Source organism: Dendrobates tinctorius, unplaced genomic scaffold (assembly GCF_039654945.1).
Source record: "Dendrobates tinctorius isolate UK_male_01 unplaced genomic scaffold, ASM3965494v1 ptg000103l, whole genome shotgun sequence".
Lineage (NCBI taxonomy): Eukaryota > Metazoa > Chordata > Amphibia > Anura > Dendrobatidae > Dendrobates > Dendrobates tinctorius.
Genome location: NW_027361771.1, coordinates 6,953,103 through 6,974,585, shown reverse-complemented (window position 1 = coordinate 6,974,585; position 21,483 = coordinate 6,953,103). Strand labels below are relative to the sequence as shown.

The 21,483-nt window shown below is 46.3% G+C and overlaps 1 protein-coding gene across 5 annotated transcripts in view; it reads right to left on the bottom strand.

Moving 5' to 3' along the window:
• Positions 1–21,032, bottom strand: part of GRB2 (growth factor receptor bound protein 2) — a 48,148-nt gene extending 27,116 nt beyond the window's left edge. The window contains exons 1-2 of one of the 5 annotated variants that reach the window (XM_073588007.1): positions 20,879–20,995; positions 13,313–13,473 (exon numbers count right to left, since the gene is read on the bottom strand). The gene's annotated coding sequence lies outside the window, so the exon portion shown is untranslated. Of the gene's footprint in view, positions 1–13,312; positions 13,474–18,520; positions 19,771–20,878 lie in introns of those variants that run through there. The other 4 variants (XM_073588006.1, XM_073588009.1, XM_073588005.1 and 1 more) reach the window with 4 other exon arrangements.
• Positions 21,033–21,483: the final 451 nt, after the last annotated feature.

Here is a 21,483-nt window from a genome sequence, read left to right as displayed (position 1 = left end):
GGGTCCCAGCCACTTTTACCTCCTCAACCATTTCCTCCCTGTTTATAAGGATTAGATCCAAGGTAGCAGTTCCCCTTGTTTTCTCCCTTACCTTTTGGAAGATAAAGTTGTCAGCAAGAGAGGATAAGAATTTCCTTGACCTGTTAGTTTTGCCTGAGAGAGATTCCCATTCATGTGTCTTGGCATGCTTTCCACTCTGCTTTTGAGTGACCTTATACCACTCCTGGTACAAAAATGTAAGCAGTTCTTTGTTTGGTAGCTTGTGACCATCTATCTTCCTCTTGATTACATTCCAGAGGTTCTCAATGGGGTTCTGGAGATTGGGCTGGCCATGACAGGGATTTGATGTGGTGGTCTCTTAATTTTTGCTAGATCTGTGCAGGCGCAGTGAATCATTCAGCTGATCCTGGCGGCAGATGTGCGACGTGTCTACAGGCAGAGAAATCCGGTCACATTAAAGGGGTTTTCCCACGAACGAAAATTCATTTTAAAAATTGTCAGTGTCTGACCGTACGGTGCATACCATATCTCCTGGGCAGGGGAGGAAGCAAAAGACAATACTGACATTACAGCAGGGGATCACAGAGGATTCATTTTGTGAGGTAAAATATTTCTATGACTTTTTTGCTTCCTCCCCTGCCCAGGAGGTATGTTCTGTACATGATCAGACACAGACAATTTTTAAAATGAACTTTCGTTTGTGGGAAAATCCCTTTAAAAAGCAAATATCAACGCCAACATGGCTCCACCTAAAAAGTATGCCAATGACAATGAAAGGAAAGCAGCAAAGGCACAACATCGGAGACAACAACGGGCAAATGAGACTCTTAAAGAGCAACAGCATCGCTCGGACAAAAACAATGCATATAAGTGTAGGCGTCAAACACGAGTCCACTGATGGGAGAGGACATGGGGTACAAAGGTCAAAGAGAGAGGACATGAGAGGAGAAGACAGCAGACAGGGGAGAGAGAAAGTGCATAGGAGTGAGAGAGACAGCGCACAGGAGGGAGACTGCCCAAACGGGACAGCACATGAGGGGAGAACACAGCACTGGAAGGAGAGAGACAGTAGACAAGGGGGATAGCACATGGGGTAGACAGGTCAAAGAAGAGAGCACAGATGGGAGTAGTCAGCATATGGGGAAAGAGAGTGGATAAGTGGGTGAGCACATGTGGGGGGTAATTCTCAACGCTGCAAAGCCTGCCCCCAACGTGACATTACCGCCCTCACGATGCGACAGGATGGGACCTCCATCTAGTAGATTGGCTAATGGACAAGGAAAATATCTTAAATGGATACTGTTAGGGTGATTTCACTACTGAAACTAGCAGTATGACTGCATAGTTACCCAACTGCAAATAACAAATGACAGTAGCGTTGTAGTTACCGGATATGCCATTGTGGAGTAATCAAGCCTTGTGGCCTTGGAGAACCTGGCAGTACGAGCTTGTAATGTAAAGACTTGGCTGTAATACCGATTACACAGATACCTTTGGTGAAGAAATCAACTTTGTTGTTCTTCTTTAATCACCAACTCAAATGTTGGTGCACAGGGGCCAGACTGTACACGGGGTCTTCTCCTCGATGTCTGTGATTCCCAGGCCACTATGCCTGCCTCTGATCTTTGTGTGACAGGTCACTGCTGAGATTACAGAGGAGGCAGATCATTCACAGACCGGAGGAGGGCGGAGGGGCCAGAAATCACAGGCAGCGAGGAGAAGACCCCGTGTACAGTCCGGCCCCTGTGCACCAAAATCTAATTAGCAGAAACCTTCAGATGGTGATTAAAGAAGAATAACAAAGCGGATTTATTCACAAAAAGTATCAATTTAACCTGTATTAGGCTATATGCCCATGTTAGCATTTTTAAACGTTCAGGAAACTGATCCCCTTCCGAGAAAACGCGCGTCTTTTATTAGTGCGCTTCTTGCGCGTTTTTTGCAAAAAAGACTCGCGTTTTTGATGCATTTTTTGACGCGCGTTTTCTCGGAACATTGGAAATCGCCGCGGAAATTAATGAGCATGCTGCGGTTTTAGCCGCTAAGTGATTCCTGAGCGGTTAAAAACGCATGCATTGGCACAAAAAGCCAAAAACGCATGCTGATTAATTTGAAGCTTCTTTTAAGCGTTTCTGCAGCATTTGGTCCGGCACAAACGCTGCGGAAACGCTTAAAAAAACGCAACGTGGGCACACAGCCTTAGGCTATGTGCACACGGAGTTTTTTGCCTCTGCGGATTTTGTAGTGAAAACTGCAGATAAATCCGCAGGTATCTGCGGTTTTGCCCTGCGGTTTTACACCTCATAATGGATGAGGTGTGAAACCGCAGTGTTCCTGCACAAAAGAATTGACATGCTGCGGATTGTAAACCGCAGCAAAACCGCGTGGAAAAAATCTGCAGCATGTGCACTGCGTTTTCCAGTTTACCATTGAAAACAATGGTACTGTACAACGCACCTAAATCTGCTGCGGACCCGCAGCTGCAGAAACACTGCAGATCCGCAGCAGAATCCGCACCGTGTGCACATACCCTTACAGCGTTAATACAGCAATGCCTTTACACATTACAAACTCGTGCCGACAGGTTCCCTTTAAAGTTTGATTACCCAAGACATAGACCAAGGACTGAGGAGAATCAATACAGTCACTGCTGCAGAGCATGAAGGGGGCTCTACAAATAATGGACAGCATGGGAGAAAGAAGAGTAGCAAGAGGGACTTTTTAATGTTACCAGAACAGGCTTTTCATTGGATGTTACAGCCATTTAGTACAACACATCCTCGACAGCTGGAATAACCATTTTAATGGAACCTGTCACAAACAAAGAAAGGAGTTGGTGTGCTGTGGGCTGAACTAATATGCATCACAATGTAACCAATCAATCGCCTAGAAACCATTACTTTCGGGATAAAAGGAAAACCTCAGAGAGGCTTTGGTACCTAACAAAGTGACAGGCTGTGTATAAACACGCACGGATTATATATATATATATATATATATATATATATATATATATATATATATATATATATATCTCTACCTCTCTCTCTCTGTGTGTGTGTGTGTGTAGAGGGAGAAAAAAAAAAAAAGAGCTGCCACTGCCCAATGTGCAAAACTAAATGTTCCAATTCAATGTGCTGGACAACAGCAGTGGGGGGAATATTTGTATCAATCGCAGCATTTTACCATTGACTTGAGTTCCTATGAAATTGGTGCACAAAAAAAAAAAAAAAAAGAAATATAGAAACTCTAAAGTTGCTCATGCAAGTTGTCGTACACTGCCGATAGTTGTACAGAAGATAGAGCAACCTTCCATGTAGCCCCCAGACCTGTGATTTAGCCGGGGTCTCACTGCAGGCGATCTCAGCAGCCACTCCATTAAGAGCCTTTGTGAATTTGGATAAAAGCATTTCTATCCAAGGGGCTTCATTGATCTGAGTGTCCCTCTGCAACAATGCACATGTTCAAAAATTAAAAAATACTGCGCTAATGTCCTATCCTAGGAGAAAATCATTATTGGCAGCAATATAAGCGCAATCACAGCCTGAGCCAAATATTGTATGTGGGACTTATACAGCTCGTCTCTAGGCTGGGTTCACATAAACTTATACAACATCATCCTTTTAAATCCTGAAAAAAATAATGATTTTTCATCTGCAATCCGTATGTCCATTTTGTCCATCTGCTTTTTTTGCATAAACTAAACTACATCTGTACATGCTACTTCCCTAAAACCCAAACCCAAGTTAATTATCAGTTGGTTCATTGGTAATCCATTTGTAACTAATAAATTTGCATTATTGTATACAAACGTAGCCAAAGCCAAAAAGAATAAAAAACTACATTTGTTCCGATGCTTTGTGTATATGGACCCATTTGCTGGACATAAGTACCGCCTTTGTACTTTGGTCACTATATTCTCTCTGATGTCACATTTTCAGGTCACTATAACTTCATGTCAATATTCTAGATGATCAGAATTTTTCTATTAATCTGATCTATGTGATAAGGCTTCACACCTGGGGGACAATCTGCCCATTTTCTGCAGGGTTACATATATTTCTAGTTATTGCGGGATGTGCATTTTTCTCTTATGCCACATTAATCATACGGTATACCGTATATATATTTACAATAATCCATTCAGTAAAATTCGAGCCGTCTCCAAACACTTCTACCGTTCTCGCATATTAATCCACTTTTTTAACTCTCCATTTGCGATCCAAATAAAGAGTAGTCGGGGAACAGGCTCTCTATTGTGCGCTGTGGGGGAGTAATCCTTGACAGAGCACATAAGAAGGAGGCAGGGGTAGCCCTTTAAATTGAAGTTATGCTAACATTCTTACTTCCTCTTAGAGAATAGTGGCTTAACTCATCAATGGCTGACAGGTTTTTTTTTTTGTTCTTCTGGAAGCTCAGAGCCTGTCCCAGGACACAGTTCCAGAATCTCAGGCCATCTGTCTGAGACGACGTGCATTCATTGTATGGGAGGGATTTCTAAATGCCTTTTTTGGATGCCTACTGTGATCCCATCTGCTGAGAGGCACAATCTATTGATAAATAATACACATTGTATCCTTTATTTATGCGACAATTAGGATAATAGGTCTTCCATAATGTATAAATGTGTATATTTAAAGCGAGAACCAACTTAAAGAGGAAACTGGGGCTTTCCTTATTACCTTTAGTAAATAACGGAAAGGGGTTTTCACACAAAGACATTTTAAATTAATAGATCTTGGAATAAAAATAAGTTCCACAACTGGTTGTGTTTAAATAAAATGTCTCTGTGCTGAGATAATCTTATAAATGTGCCCCGGCTGTGTACTGTGTAATGGCTGTGTCTGACCATACAGGGACATGGTCTGATCATACCACATCTCTTGTGGGAAGAAAAAGGGAGTACACAGACAGGAGAGTACGGGATCACAACTGATTCTTTCTGAGAGGCAAAACATTTCCGTGCCTGTTTTTAAGCAATGTTTTACCTAAAAGAAGAATCATTTGCAATCCCATGCTGTCCTGTCTTTACTCACTCTTGCTTCCCCCCCTCCCCTGCCCAGGAGCTGTGGTATGATCAGACCATGCCCCTGTATGTTCAGACACAGCCATTACACAGTACATAGCAGCAGGGCACATTTATAAGATTATCTCAGCACAGGAACATTTTTTTTTTTTTTTTTTAAAACACATCCAATTGTGCAAATTTTAATTCAAAAGATCTATTGATTAAAATTAACTTTGTCCCTGGGGAAACCCCTTTAAATAAGCCATCCTTGAGCTTAGGACAAAGGAATCGCCATGAAAAGAAAAAAAATACAAGACTACACTAGTGCTTATATGTTATATATACACACGTATTATCTTCATCGGACTTGTTTACAGCCCTATCTAAGGGTCCTGCTTCCTTTTGTACATGGTTCAATTGTAAATGGCAACAAATCCCAGGGCAGAAACCTAGGAACACTTTACCTGCTGCTTATGTAAAATGAATGAACCGGTCAGGTAGCCTCTTACCAGTCTCCATTCTGTGGGCTGTCTCATGTGACCGGATAAAGGGGAATAGCTACAGTAGTCACCCACTAAAGGCCCCGTTACACATAACGATGTCCCAGCGATCCCACCAACGATCCGACATGGATGGGATCGCTGGGACATGTTAGACAGCCCCTCCAGCGATCAGGACCAGGGAGCAAGCTGGTATCCAACATAAACATCGGGTTTCTAAGAGCCGCTCGGCTCTTAGAAACCCGCTGTTTACCTTGGATACCAGCGTGCAGCGTCACTGATCGCTGGCTCCCGCTGCCACACGCAGCGATGCGCGCTGGCCAGCGGGAGACCAGCATGATCAGCGATACCCGACGGGGAGGCCGGTAGCTGCTGGATGTCACACACAGCGATATCACTGGAGAGATCGCTGATGTGTCACAAATTCAGCGATCTCGGCAGCGATATCGCTGTGTGTAATGGGGCCTTAAGGCTCAATGCAGAAGTGCCCCATTTTACAGGAACGCCGAGAACATTTTGACAGGACAGGATGTCATCACTAATTTACCATCACCCCACACACAGGAAAAGGGTGTGTAAGTAGGAGTTAAACCCTTTAAAGTACTGAACAGCCGTGATGGGACTAAATAGTACAGAATGACTTTACAGTAATTAATTGGTTACAGCAACCCTGAATGAAAAATACATACAGCTTCATTTCTAAAAGTCTCCTCTCCATTCTTGAGATTGTTAAAAAAAATATTCTCAAAATATTGAAAGGGATAGGAGCAGAGTTGCAGTACCCAGGATCAGCCTCTACACAGTATTTGGAGCTAATGAGCTTACAAATGACCACTGCCGAAGCGGATAACAGCTGATCACTGGGGTGTGGGTGTCGGATCCCCTCCGATCTGATATTGATGATCTACGCCAGGATTAATTTCATAGGGCAGCATGATGGCTCAGTGATCAGCATTGTAGCCTAGCAGCACTGGGTTCAATTCCCACCAAGTACAACATCTGCAAGGAGTCTGTATGTACTCCAATTGTTTGCATGGGCTTCCGCCAACACTCCAAATACATAATAATAGGGGATTTAGATTGTGAGCCCCAATGGGGATAGGGATGTCCATGTCTGTAAAGCACAGGGGAAAATAATGGTGCTATATAACTAAGGAAAATACATAAGTGGAAATCCCCTTTAAGGAGTGGTTCCTGTTCTAGCAGACTTAGGTTTTTTCATGCAATACATAATCAGCAATTATTCTGAAGGGTTACCATATAATACCACACTGCCACTAAATGGAAATAGTATGGTTGGCCGGTCTTTCCTCTGCTATATCTGCTGATCGCCAGGCTCTCTTTTGTTGTAAAAGCGATTGACATTACTACTAATAATAATAATTTTATTTCTATTGCGCCGACATATTCCGCAGCACTTTACATTTCAGAGGGGATTTGTACAGACAATAGACATTACAGCATAACAATAAACACATAGATCAGAACAGATACCAAGAGGACTGAGGGCCCTGCTCGCAAACTTATAATCTATGAGGAAAAAGGGGAGACACAAAAGGTGGATGGTAACAATTGCTTTTATTGTTTGGACCATCCCTAGTGTAAAGCCCCCGTTACACACTGCGATATCGCTAGCAATATCGCTGTAAAGTTACCGATTTTGTGACGTTGCAGCGATATTGCTGCATGTGATACTTACCTCCGACCGGCTCCCCCGCTGGTTATCGCTGATCGCGCGAGAAGCTGCTGGACCATTCCTCGTCGGCCACTTCCTGCTGGGGCTTCCTGTGGCGCCGACGAGCGACGCGTGGAGCCGGGCGGGAGGACGCAGGATCGCCTCGTCTGACAGGTAAGTAGCGACCCCCAACCCCAGCGATGTCGCTAGAGAGATCTGCCTGAGTGGCAGCTCACTAGCGACCACCTAGCGATGCACCAGCGATCCTGACCGCGTCATATCGCTGGTCGGGATCGCTGGTGAGTCGCTAGGTGTAACAGTACCCTAAGGGTCCCGTTTCACCTAGCGACTCACCAGGGATCCCGACAACGATATGACCTGGTAGGGATCGCTGGTGCGTTGCTAAATGATCGCTAGTAAGCCTGCTAAACAGGCAGATCTCTTCAGCGACGCAGCACTGATCTAGCAATCAAACACAGCGATGCATGCTAGCCAGAGGGACGCAGACGACGAAAAAATGGCCCAGGATATTCCTGCACGATCAGCGATATCCAGCAGGGGGCCGGTCGCTGCTGCGTGTCACATGTAGTAAGATCGCTGTTGCGTCACAAAATCGGTGACGCATTAGCGATCTCGCTATGTGAGACGGGGCCTTTAGAATCGGGTGTTCCTGTTGCTGCATGAACCAGTTAACAGTCTAAATATGTAACAGTACAGACACAGAGGGCTATTAAATGCAAAAAGCATGTGAGAACATGATGCGAGGAACCTGGATATGTTAATAAATTTTGAAATGAGCCACACAGGAATATTTAGGTTAGACTATCCCTTAAATCATAAAGGGAGAAGGAAATGCATCAATGCATATGTAGGGACATGTGGCTCTCAGGACTTGGGGTGACATCTGTAAAAGATTTGTGACAACCTGATAAAAAAAAAATTAAGACCACGAGGGGGTAAACCCATCTCGATGAATAAATCATGCTCCCTAAAGCTGACATAAGTACTGTCTAAAAGTTAAAAAGAAAAAAAAAAAAAAAATGAATATTCCACAAATGTTTTTATATATACAACATCTTGCAGGAAAACAACTATTTCATTTCATACAGAGAAAAATCTGCACCGACATGACATGAGCTGCATCTGTCAGTCTTGCAAACTATGAAGCATAGCAGGTTATGGCCCCTCATGTGCATCTGTCGCCATGAAGACACATTGATCATGGGACACATACGATCAGCCTTCCATCTTCCTACTCCTTATGCGCCTTCGCCTCATGGCATTTTGTGAAGAGAGATTGTTTAGTTTTCTTTGCAATATGTCAATTAATTGGGACGACCATTAACATAAATATCTGTATGATCAGAGAGAATTTGCTTGCTTGACAAATGCCAAATCTTTCACGATTGCCTAACACTGCAAAGAAAACATGTGAATCTAGCCTTGGGTGGTATCACACACAGCATTCAAAAGAACACCACTGCAGATTTTGGGGCTTAAGCAAGAGGTCTCTCTAGCTGGGAGAAGTATACTTCCTTCCCTTACTTACAGTTCCCATTCTTTTAGAAAACTATTCAGAATTGAGAGTCCTCAGTGGTTGATACCTTTTAATGAAAAGATGGTAACACATTGCAAGCTTTCAAGACTACTCAGGTCTCTTCATCAGGCATATACTAATACAAAATCTGAAGAATCACATATTTATATACAACCACTGAGGACTCTCAATTCTGAATATTTTTCCTATCTACTGGCTAACACGGTACAAAGATATATATTCCTTTAGAAAACATTTCTGACTTTAGCTAAAAAAAATCTATGGTACATCAAAAACTGCAATGACATTTTCAGTAAAGAAGCTGTATGCAAAATCACTCTAAGAGGATTTCATACCGAAATAAACAAATGTAGAATCGTCCTCTTCCACCGAGTATTTTTTGCTTCATCAGTTACTTAGAGTACAGCATGGTATCCTGTATGGACCAGCTAGACGGCAGCCTGGACGGACCAGCTAGACGGCAGCCTGGACGGACAAATGTAGAATCACCTTCTATCGAGTATTTTTAGCTTCATCAGTTACTTAGAGTACAGCATGGCAGCCTGCATGGACTACCTAGACGGCAGCCTGCATGGACTACCTAGACGGCAGCCTGCATGGACTACCTAGACGGCAGCCTGCATGGACTACCTAGACGGCAGCCTGCATGGACTACCTAGACGGCAGCCTGCATGGACTACCTTGCCATCCCTTGAAATCAAAAAACTGTGTAGTTATAACAATAAGTCCTCCTTCCTGTTCTGTGGCAAAAGTTGCAAGATTCACTACTCATATTAAGGAGAGACAGGTTGCTGACATCATACTGGCGGCCATACTGGATTCACCAAGCTACCAGCACTGTAAGGCTATGTGCACACGCTGCGGATTGGTCTGCAGATTTTTTATCTGCGGAACCGCAGGTAAAATGACCTGCGGTTTTACCTGCGGGTTATCATCTCTACAATGGAGGAGATGTTAAACCGCACATGTCATTTCTTTCTGCGGATTCAAAACCGCAGCTTTTCTACAGTTAAAAATCCACAGCATGTGCACAGCAGAATGTAAATCCCATAGGATAACATGCTACTGTACACTGTCTACAGAACTGCTGCGGCCAAAACCACAGCAAAAACCGCAGCGTGTGCACATAGCCTAACAGAGAAATTCCTCTGTTGAGCGTCACTGAAAGGCCAAGTGAGACTGAGGCTAGAACGGTCACGTCTGCAGACATGTTACTTGTCTCATCAGGTGATTCTGCAAAAATGTAACCAAACTCAACAGTGCAGCCATCATTTCACAGTTCTGCCTTATGGGGCTTCCACAGAATCTACATTACAGCATCTTTCCCTGCCAAGAGCCTCAGGACTGGAATTCTGCACGTTTAAAAAACTGACATACTTGACCTCATGCGATCTCCATCCTTCTTTACATGAGAGGGGTCATCATGAGGTTAGGCCGAAGCTTACAAATGGGAGAGACACACTCGTTAGATGTATGTCTACTATGCCACCACCGTCTGGGAGTAGTGTTCCAGGTATATGCTTCTGCTAAAAAATCTCCCACATCCCATATACCTGGCTTCATGGCTCTTGGCAAAGGCTTGTGTTTAGAATGTTCTTCCCAACAGTTTAAAGATATAGTGGTGGCATTAGGCCACGTGCACACGTTGAGTATTTGGTCAGTATTTTACCTCAGTATCTGTAAGCCAAACCCAGGAGTGGGGGATAAATCCAGAAGTGGTGACGGGTTTCTATTCTACTTTTCCTCTCACTGTCCCACTCCTGGTTTTGGCTTACAGATACTGAGGTAAAATACTGACCAAATACTCAATGTTTGGATGTGGCTTTAGTGTTTAAAACGTAGGTTGTCTTCAAATTGAAAGCTCCAGTCATATAATATTGTGACCTCTCTCACATGAGGAGAGATGGAGATAAGATGGGAAAATCTAAAGGGGGTTTTACACAGAGCGATATCGCTAGCAATATCGCTAAAGCATCACCGATTTGGTGACGCAGCAGCGATATCACTATGTGTGATACTTACCTCCGACCGGCTCCCCCGCTGTCTGTCACTGATCGCGCAGCTTCATTTCTCATCGGGCGCTTCCTGCTGGCGCAGACGAGCGACGCGTGGACGCGGGCGGGCGGACGTCAGGATCGCCGTGCCTGAAAGGTAAGTAGCGACCCCCGTCCCCAGCGATGTCGCTGGGGAGATCTGCCCGTTTGGCAGCTCACTAGTGACCATTTAGCGATGCACCAGCGATCCTGACCGGGTCATATCGTGGTCGGGATCGCTGGTGCATCGCTAAATGTAAAGGGGCCTTTACAAGTGGCTACCGGCACCCTGTGCATGCACAATAAAGCGAGCTGTACTGGCACACACAACACCTAAACAGACTTTTAGCTGAAGCATGTTAGGACAATATATTCCAGCAGTGTCACAGCATACAGGTATTTGGGGCACAAAACGTTTCAGAAGATTCATGTTGACCAAACCATTACAGGTGCACTCTGGGAAATTTTGATTTTCAATGCAAAAAATTTTTTATTATTGAAGACACCACAGGGGAATAGTGCGTTGAGGTTCACTGGATGACTGTCTGGACTAAGTTCCAGGTTCAGCTTGCACCTACCTCATATCCACAGAGTGCACACCTTGTCTGTATCACCAAACCATTACAGGGGCATGCTTTGTTTTACGCTAATACTAGAGAGGACACAGTTTAATAAAAGTGAGCCCAGAAAAAGGGAGAAGAGGCAAGGGAGTGGTTCCCCACAAGGCTAAGGCTGTGTGCACAAGCTGCGGATTTGGCTGCTGCGGTGTACAGTACCATTATTCCCTATGGGAATAAAAAACCGCTGTGCAGATGGTGCGGATTTTTCAGCGCGGTTTTTAAGCCGCAGAAAGAATTGACATGTCAATTCTTTCTGCGGATTCCGCTGCGGTTTACCATCTCCTCCATTGTGGAGATGAAAAACCGCAGGGCAAAACCGCAGAGCAATCCGCATCTTTTGACCTGCAGATTTACCTGCGGATTTTACCAAATCCGCGCGGCCAAATCCGCAGCGTGTGCACGTACCCTAAGGCTACATTCACACATCAGGGTCAATTTTTACATCCGTGAGAAGTAGACCGTTCTTCATTCTTTCTTATCCATTTTTTTCCTCATGCTTTTTTTTTTCCTTCCACTGAAGCAAAGAGAACTTTTAGGGTGTGTGCACCTATGGCAAATGGAAACCGCAGTGCAGACGGTGCGGATTTGCTGCGGTTTCTAATCCACAGAAAGAATTGACATGTCAATTCTTTCTGCGGATTCCGCTGCGGTTTATCATCTCCTCCATTGTAGAGGTGAAAACCACAGGGCAAAACCGCAGGCTAATCCGCAGGTCTTTTGATTTTGCAAAATCCGCGCGGATCAATCCGCAGCAGAATACGCAGCGTGTGCACACACCCTTACTGAACCATTTACTTTTTTTACAATCTATATCAGTGAAAAATGGACTTAACACTGAAGTAAAATCTCAGCGTGTCATCCATTTTATATGGGGATCCCCATTGACTCCCACCCCTTCAAAACCAGGCAATTTTTAATTTTTCTGCTTTCGTTTTTTTTCCTACTGGACAATATATAGTTTTGAATGACATTATTCATTTCACTATGTAATGCACTGAAAAATTGCAAATGAAGTGTAAATGGTGAAAAAACACCATTTAAATCCCAGGGTATGAAGAAAAAAAAAAAAAAGTCAAAATTGCAATGGACCAGACAAATGTAAGCAAAGAAAAAAAAAGAAAAAAAAAAAAAGAAAAGCAGAAAAGAAAAACAATTTAAAGAAAAGAGGGTGGAATAAGGGGAGAGGGGTACAGTAGTACATACGATGCTTCAATCATATTCTTTTTTTCGGGAGGTAATTACCAAAAAAAAGGAATTTTGTTTCGATTTTTTTTCTTCAAACAGCATTTACCGATTGAGTTAATCTTATAGTTTGGTAAATCGGACATTTACAGACGCAGGGATTCCAAATAGAAATTTTGAATAAAAGATAGTTCAGATATTTTAATTCATATTTTAAAACAAATATTTTTTACTTTGGTCCTCTCTTGGGGGACTTGTCTGATCGCTTTTATTATATAAGCATGCTCTTACCAAAAAGCCTTCTTTTGACCTGTATTTAGGGCAAAGACGTACAACTTCCAAGACACACCAAGACTTCGAAATGTGAAGACAGCAGATTCAGGGTAGACCAGGCCAACAACCTCCCTCTCAGGTGACGTGCTAATCTCTATAATATCCATGCAGCTTAGATTGAAGGCATATCTTGCCAATTCAGTGGGATCCACTAATCATCTGTATTTACTAAATATTATGTGCCTCTAGAATAGAAAATGATACACCTGCAATACACATGTAATGGAAATTCTGCCTAGATAGTTTTTTTGCACCAGTGTGGTACAGTCAGTGTCTAAAAAAAAAAAAAAAATGAAATGGCCCAGGTTCGTTCTGTGCAATGCATCCAAATAATAGATTAGGGCTAACCCCTGAGATGCATGTAAAGGACCTTATATGTGTGAGACAAGTCGTACAAATTTACCATAACCACCAGGATCAGCAGCCAGTCTAATGTGTATGTAGGTCTCCCCACTTCCACTCTTCCGACAGAGAAGTATCCAGTCTGGTGGATTTTCACTCCTCTTGATCGAGGTATCAGGAGTCTGGCAGTGGCTTTCTCAGAGAATATCCATCTAAGCAATCCTGGGGAGTTGGGAGAGATAGTGGTCAACTAAACTATCAACTGCTACCTAATGGGCATGAGGGCCTTAAAAAGGGGCTCTCCAATTTTAGATAAACGGTCAACAACTAATCAGAGAATAAAAGATCATACATGCCCTCACTCGGTCCAGTGCCGACTCTCAGATACAGCGCCGATGTCTATGTTTGGGCTGCAGTAGTGATGTGATAACCAAGGCTGTGGAGTCGGTGCTCATTTTGGTGGAGTCGGTATAAAATGGACCGACTCCTAAAATATATAATACATTGGGTACAGTAGTTCAATGCAGAATATTTTTTCATAGGAGTTTGGGAAAGTTATGAAATGTCCTATAAATGACTGTTATATTCCTGATCTAAGGCTACATTCACACACAGCGCTTTTGCTGTGTTTTTTGAGGATACGTTTTTCAGCTGCAAAAGCAGATCAGCTTTTTAAAAAACCGCATCACCTGAAAGGTTTTTGAGCTCATAGATAATGTTTTCAATAGCAAAAGCAGATTAGAAATCTGCTCTATCTATATATCCATTTATCCACATCTGTCTATCCATATCTTATCTGTACCAAAAAGAATGAAAGCCAGGTAGCACACAGACTAACACTTTTTTTTTTTTTTTTTTTAGCACCAGTCAGGTACACCTCATAGCTGCCCAAAAGGACGCCCAGGACAGGCATTGCTCGTCTTCAGTAACACATCAACATCAATTGATAGTTGGAATAAATAGACTGCATTCATCACCACATCTTCTTAAGGTGCAGGCTTTATTTTCAAGTGTAGGGGTGTGCAGTACGAGGTTCTGCAGCAGCTGAGCTGTGCAGTATGAGGTTCTGCGGAACAGTATGAGGTTCTGCAGCAGCGGATGTGTGCAGTATGAGGTCCTGCCGCCCCCCCCCCAGGTTTGATCCTGGCTACGCCCATGGTGTGAATGTAGCCTGAAGATCTAGGCTTTGTCTTAGCTGAGATAAGTCATAATATATATATATATATATATATATATATATATATATATATATATATATACACACACACACACACACACACAGACACACAGTATATATATGTAATCGATATTACATAGTGTATTACATATGTACAATTTATTACAGTTTTTTGTGTTCTAAAGTTGTATTCCAATAAATATATATTATGTTCTAAATATCTTGATTATTTTATCATAAAAATGAGTAAATGTCTGATGTTCACATTGTACTACAATACATTTTTCACTTAAATATAAGCAATATATGTGGGAGTCGGAGTCGGAGTCAGGGAAATTGAGGAGTCGGAGTTGCAGGTTTGGCTTACCGACTCCACAGCCCTGGTGATAACTACAGCATGCATCACCACCCCAGCCTCTCACTGAGCTCAGCAGCTCTGCTTTAGGCACAATAAGCCGTGGAGCTCAGTGATTGGCTGCAGCAGTGATGTCATAACTACAGCATGCATCACCACCCCAGCCTCTCACTGAGCTCAGCAGCTCTGCTTTAGGCACAATAAGCCGTGGAGCTCAGTGATTGGCTGCAGCAGTGATGTCATAACTACAGCATGCATCACTACCCCAGCCTCTCACTGTGCTCAGCAGCTCTGCTTCTGGTGTCGCCATGAGCCATGGAGCTCAGTGACCGGCTGCAGCAGTGATGTCATAACTACAGCATGCATCACCACCCCAGCCTCTCACTGTGCTCAGCAGCTCTGCTTCTGGTGTCGCCATGAGCCATGGAGCTCAGTGACCGGCTGCAGCAGTGATGTCATAACTACAGCATGCATCACCACCCCAGCCTCTCACTGTGCTCAGCAGCTCTGCTTCTGGTGTCGCCATGAGCCATGGAGCTCAGTGACCGGCTGCAGCAGTGATGTCATAACTACAGCATGCATCACTACCCCAGCCTCTCACTGTGCTCAGCAGCTCTGCTTCTGGTGTCGCCATGAGCCATGGAGCTCAGTGGCCGGCTGCAGCAGTGATGTCATAACTACAGCATGCATCACCACCCCAGCCTCTCACTGTGCTCAGCAGCTCTGCTTCTGGTGTCGCCATGAGCCGTGGAGTTCAGTGACTGGCTGCAGCAGTGATGTCATAACTACAGCATGCATCACCACCCCAGCCTCTCACTGTGCTCAGCAGCTCTGCTTCTGGTGTCGCCATGAGCCATGGAGCTCAGTGACCGGCTGCAGCAGTGATGTCATAACTACAGCATGCATCACCACCCCAGCCTCTCACTGTGCTCAGCAGCTCTGCTTCTGGTGTCGCCATGAGCCGTGGAGTTCAGTGACTGGCTGCAGCAGTGATTTGTGCTGCAGTCATGAGCTCACCATTGCAGCTAAAACACAGAAACAGAAGCAGTGGCAGAAACATATAGCTGGACTAAGAGAGGGCAAGTACTATAGTCATTTGCATTTTTTTTTACTTCTATCTGACCAGGTGGACAGTCGTTTATTGAGGAACAGGATTTGCACATTCCATTAACGTCACCATCACGTTGCATCTCTACCATTGTTCTCCCTGTGTTTCCTCGTGCAGGTTTTAACTTACAGGTAACTTTACTAACAATACAACATTACCTAGAGACAATGTGCACATGGCAAAAACATGTCATCAGAATGCTAACACCTTAATGTCTGATGATGGACAAATCTGTCACAGATGGGTGCCGGTTCCCAAACTATGACGCTCGGTATGCACTGACTAATGTAGATTGCTCAGCACAGCTGTAATGTGAGATTACCTCTGCTGCCGGCAGTGTACCCCTTAAGGGCCCGTTACACACAGCGATCTCGATGCCTGCAGTGCACGCTGGTATCTAGGGTGAACATCGGGTTTCTAAGGGCCCCGCAGCCCTTAGAAACCCGATGTTTACGTTGGTAACCAGCTTGCTCGCTGGTCCTGATCGCTGGGGCTGTCTATGTGACAGCTCACCAGCGATCAGCTAACAATGTCCCAGCGATCCCATCCACGTCGGATCATTGGTGGGATCGCTGGGACATTATGTGTAACGGTACCCTTAGATGCAGCAGTCAATAAGAACCACATCATCTACGGTAGTTGGCAGTGGGATCACCATGTTTGGACAACAGCACCATGCAAAGAGATTGTGAGGTGCCCAAAAAGGCTTTGCTAGAACCATTTTATGAATGCTGTCATATATATCAACATGTATTATAAAAAAAAAAGTGACATAAGATGAGACTACCACTTTAATAAAGTGGTATCACCACTTTGGGCATCCAAACTGAAGTACCCCACCAATCCTGAGAACTAAGGGGATGCAGCAATTGTTCCCTACACTTTCACTGCTCGATGGTGCTTCCAGTCACCCGACTACATCCAGCCCCAATATGCTGTATTTTTTCACAGTGGTGATTTTTGTAGATCATGAAATCTGTGATAAAATTGACTGCAATAAAAAATATGCACCAAACCTGTGCTACCTCTGTACATGGCATCCAGCTGAGAAGTACTGCAATCTGGGTTATTGGGGGAGCCTTGCCTGAAAGCACTTATGGCCCACGTTTTAATCTTTAGTTGCACCTTTTAGACATTATTGATTGTTGTGTCTGCAATTCATGTCAGTGAAGCTGTAAATATGACCAACAAGGAAGCCATTATCTAGTCCAGGGAAAAAAAAACACCAAACACTAAGGCCTATTGGCAAAATGACAATCACACGTCAGATTAACCATGCATGTAGAAGGATGTGATCTGTATAATTAGTGCACATATATCACATCGCTAGTTACTAGGTGTATTAGGTGTACCGAGGTTTTCTAAAATTCCATTACTCAGCAATTTCAGAACATGAGAAGTGCTGCATTAGCAGATCTTTCAGATTATGAAGCCAGGGCGAGAAATCAACTCAGGACTTCGACTCCTAATTACGTATAGGGCTATTTCCACCGTTGCTGTTCATGGATGAGATGAGAATAACTGTCCTGATCAGATTACCAAAGCTGGAGTCCCGAAAAAAGCAGCGAGCAGCTGAGCTACCCCGATTGCCTTACGCCCATGGAAATAATTGGGACTCACAAAAAAAGCCATTCTCAGCCTGTGGGAAAGGTACAAGGTCCACCACCGGTGGCGTTACCTTCTCAGCCATGAAAGAAGAATTCCAAATCATGAAGAAACAACCACTGGTGCAGCTTTAGCCTTGAGATATCATTACAGCATGCATGGGGGATGGGCTGCTCTGTAGTGAAGCAGGTTAATGAATCAAGATGACATGTCTAAGAGCCACATCACTAACGGTCAGGTCATTGACTGTGATCTTCTCGGATATTTGTGCGATTCTTGACTGGTAACTTGGACCACCACAATAACAGAGATATCCACAACAACAAGTGCGTAAAGCTGTGGTTCCATCTTGTGTGGACAAACCCTTAGGTCATGTGTACATGGACTGATGAGTAAAAGAAACCGTCACAAAGCCGCCAGCAAACTTGACATCATCAGCCAGTGTGATGTGGACTGTGCTGCACATTTGGGGGATGAATCTACCAGAAACCTTAAAATAGTTCAAATATAAGAACAGACGCTGAAGTGGATTATGAGCACCGCCCCGCAGGCCCATCTCCACGCCCAGAGATTCCACAATATGTGGCTGACAACAACCTTGGCTTGTACCGTAATCAGTGTCAGATTTTGTTTGCACAAATTGAAAATGTGTAGCAGAAAGGACCGATATGAACTGTACAGTGTATATCTAGTAATAAGCCGTGACATAAGCTCCCCGCTCACTACAACGCCGGCCTCCTGTAACTCCAACTAGCAGCACGTCGCCTGGAGCACAAACCCCCAAACCCTGCAACAGGAGCTTCCTCTTTTTCGTCATTGGGAGATTTCCTCATCGGTGACAGCCGCCTGGTCTGTAACTATTACATAGGTGCTGGCACTGGCGGACACAGAGGGAAGAGGCCCAGGTGCAAGAACAGGTAGATGTGGGCCCCCTGACCTCTTGAGCCCCTGTGCAGCTGCCCAGGCTGCACCAATGGTATGTCCGCCCCTGGGTGCTGGGTCATTAATGGGAAGCTCCATGTACCTACTAACAGAAGTGGACATCCGAGGGGGCAGTCAATGTGGATTACCAGCATCTTCTCTAACACAAGAGGCAGAAGTCACATGTAGAGACCAATGGCGTCCTGGGATCTGGGCACGACGGTGGCGGGGATCTGGACACGGCTGGGATGGGGCACTGGAGATGACAGGCTGATGAGGAGCTGTAAGGTCAGAGGGCTGGAGCCTGGCTGTGATTGATCAGTACACTGGTGGCGGGGATCTGGACACGGCTGGGATGAGGCACTGGAGATGACAGGCTGAGTAGGTCAGAGGCCTGGAGCCTGGCTGTGATCGCTCCGCACACTGGTGGTGGAGATCTAGGCACGGCTGGGGCACTGGAGATGACAGGCTGATGAGGAGCTGTGGGGGTCAGAGGGATGGAGCCTGGCTGTGATCGCTCAGTACACTGATGGCGGGGATCTGGGTACTGCTGGGATAGGGCACTGGAGATGACAGGCTGATGAGGAGCTGTAGGGTCAGAGGGCTGGAGCCTGGCTGTGATCGCTCAGTACACTGGTGGCGGGGATCTGGACACGGCTGGGATGTCACTGGATATGACAGGCTGATGAGGAGCTGTGGGGTCAGAGGGCTGGAGCCTGGCTGTGATCGCTCCGCACACTGGTGGCGGGGATCTAGGCACGGCTGGGCTGGGGCACTGGAGATGACAGGCTGATGATGAGCTGTGGGGTCAGAGGGCTGGAGCCTGCTGTGATCGCTCAGTACACTGGTGGTGGGGATCTGGGCACGGTTGGGGCACTGGAGATGACAGGCTGATGAGGAGCTGTGAGGTCAGAGGGCTGGAGCCTGGCTGTGATCGCTCAGTACACTGGTGGCAGGGATCTGGACACGGCTGGGATAGGGCACTGGAGATGACAGGCTGATGAGGAGCTGTAGGGTCAGAGGGCTGGAGCCTAGCTGTGATCGCTCAGTACACTGGTGGTGGGGATCTGGACACGGCTGGGCTGGGGCACTGGAGATGACAGGCTGATGAGGAGCTGTAGGGTCAGAGGGCTGGAGCCTAGCTGTGATCGCTCAGTACACTGGTGGCAGGGATCTGGACACGGCTGGGATAGGGCACTGGAGATGACAGGCTGATGAGGAGCTGTGGGGTCAGAGGGCTGGAGCCTGGCTGTGATCGCTCCGCACACTGGTGGTGGGGATCTGGTCATGGCCGGGCTGGGGTACTGGAGATGACAGGCTGATGAGGAGCTGTAGGGTCAGAGGTCTGGAGCCTGGCTTTGATCGCTCCGCACACTGGTGGCAGGGATCTGGACACGGCTGGGGCACTGAAGATGACAGGCTGATGAGGACCTATGGGGTCAGAGGGCTGGAGCCTGGCTGTGATCGCTCCGCACACTGGTGGTGGGGATCTGGACACGGCTGGGATGGGGCACTGGAGATGACAGGCTGATGAGGAGCTGTGGGGTCAGAGGGCTGGAGCCTGGCTGTGATCGCTCCGCACACTGGTGGTGGGGATCTGGGCACGGCTGGGATGGGGCACTGGAGATGACAGGCTGATGAGGAGCTGTGGGGTCAGAGGGCTGGAGCCTGGCTGTGATCGCTCCGCACACTGGTGGTGGGGATCTGGGCACGGCTGGGATGGGGCACTGGAGATGACAGGCTGATGAGGAGCTGTAGGGTCAGAGGGCTGGAGCCTGGCTGTGATCGCTCCGCACACTGGTGGCAGGGATCTGGACACGGCTGGGGCACTGAAGATGACAGGCTGATGAGGACCTATGGGGTCAGAGGGCTGGAGCCTGGCTGTGATCGCTCCGCACACTGGTGGTGGGGATCTGGACATGGCTGGGATGGGGCACTGGAGATGACAGGCTGATGAGGAGCTGTGGGGTCAGAGGGCTGGAGCCTGGCTGTGATCGCTCCGCACACTGGTGGTGGGGATCTGGGCACGGCTGGGATGGGGCACTGGAGATGACAGGCTGATGAGGAGCTGTGGGGTCAGAGGGCTGGAGCCTGGCTGTGATCGCTCAGTACACTGGTGGCGGGGATCTGTGAGCCAGCTGAGGACATCGCCCCATGACTTCTCTGACACTTCCCACACTCCATCCTTCCTTTCCCCTCCCGTGCACTGATGTCACGCAGGACCAGCATCCACAGCTTCCATGTACTGTCATCCTCTCCAGGCATCAGATGGAGCCTGCACTCAGCGCGCCCCATGTTACTCCACCCAGAAGCAGGATGACACCCCGCACCCGTGCCTGGCCGTTATGGCTGCTCACTTCCTCCTGAGGTTGTCAGTCCGACCAATCCTCAGCCTCCTCCTGTCACTAACAATACCAAACCCCACAGCACAATGGCCAAAATCCCCGTCCGCCGGTCTCACCGTTCTCCGCGGAGCCGCCTCTCTCCTCGCTCTTTCTGGCCGCTTCCGCTCCGCCCCGGGGCAGATCCTCCCGCGAGACTTCCGGGGCCGCGTCAGATCCCGCGGTCGTAGAACGCACTGCGTCATTGCGCCGCCGCGAGAAGAAGCTGACGTGTGACGTGCGGCCAGTACGCAACCAGCTCAGTCGTGGGCAGTAACGGGCCGTAGGCTCTGCCTGACGTAACCAGCACTGTTCACGACACTCTGCGCTCTAATTACGGTGTTACCGTGGTAACGGAGGCCCACGGGCCATAGTTTTCTGGAATTTATAACATAATAAGTTAACCAAAAGCAACACAGGGTTGAATAAAGAGTGATTCCCCTCCAGCTCTCATTCTATTCGCCTGTCTTCCAGGAGGTTATGGGCCTTATATCATTCATGTGACCGCTGCAGACAAGCGACGGTCTCACTGTCACTAGTGATATTTGCAATATAGTGTGTGACCACTGAAGCCAATGATTGACAGCTTCTGTTATGCAAATGATATAAGCACGTGACCACTGCAGCCAATCGCTGAAATCTGTAGTGACATTTGCAATATAGTATGTGACCACTGAGGCCAATG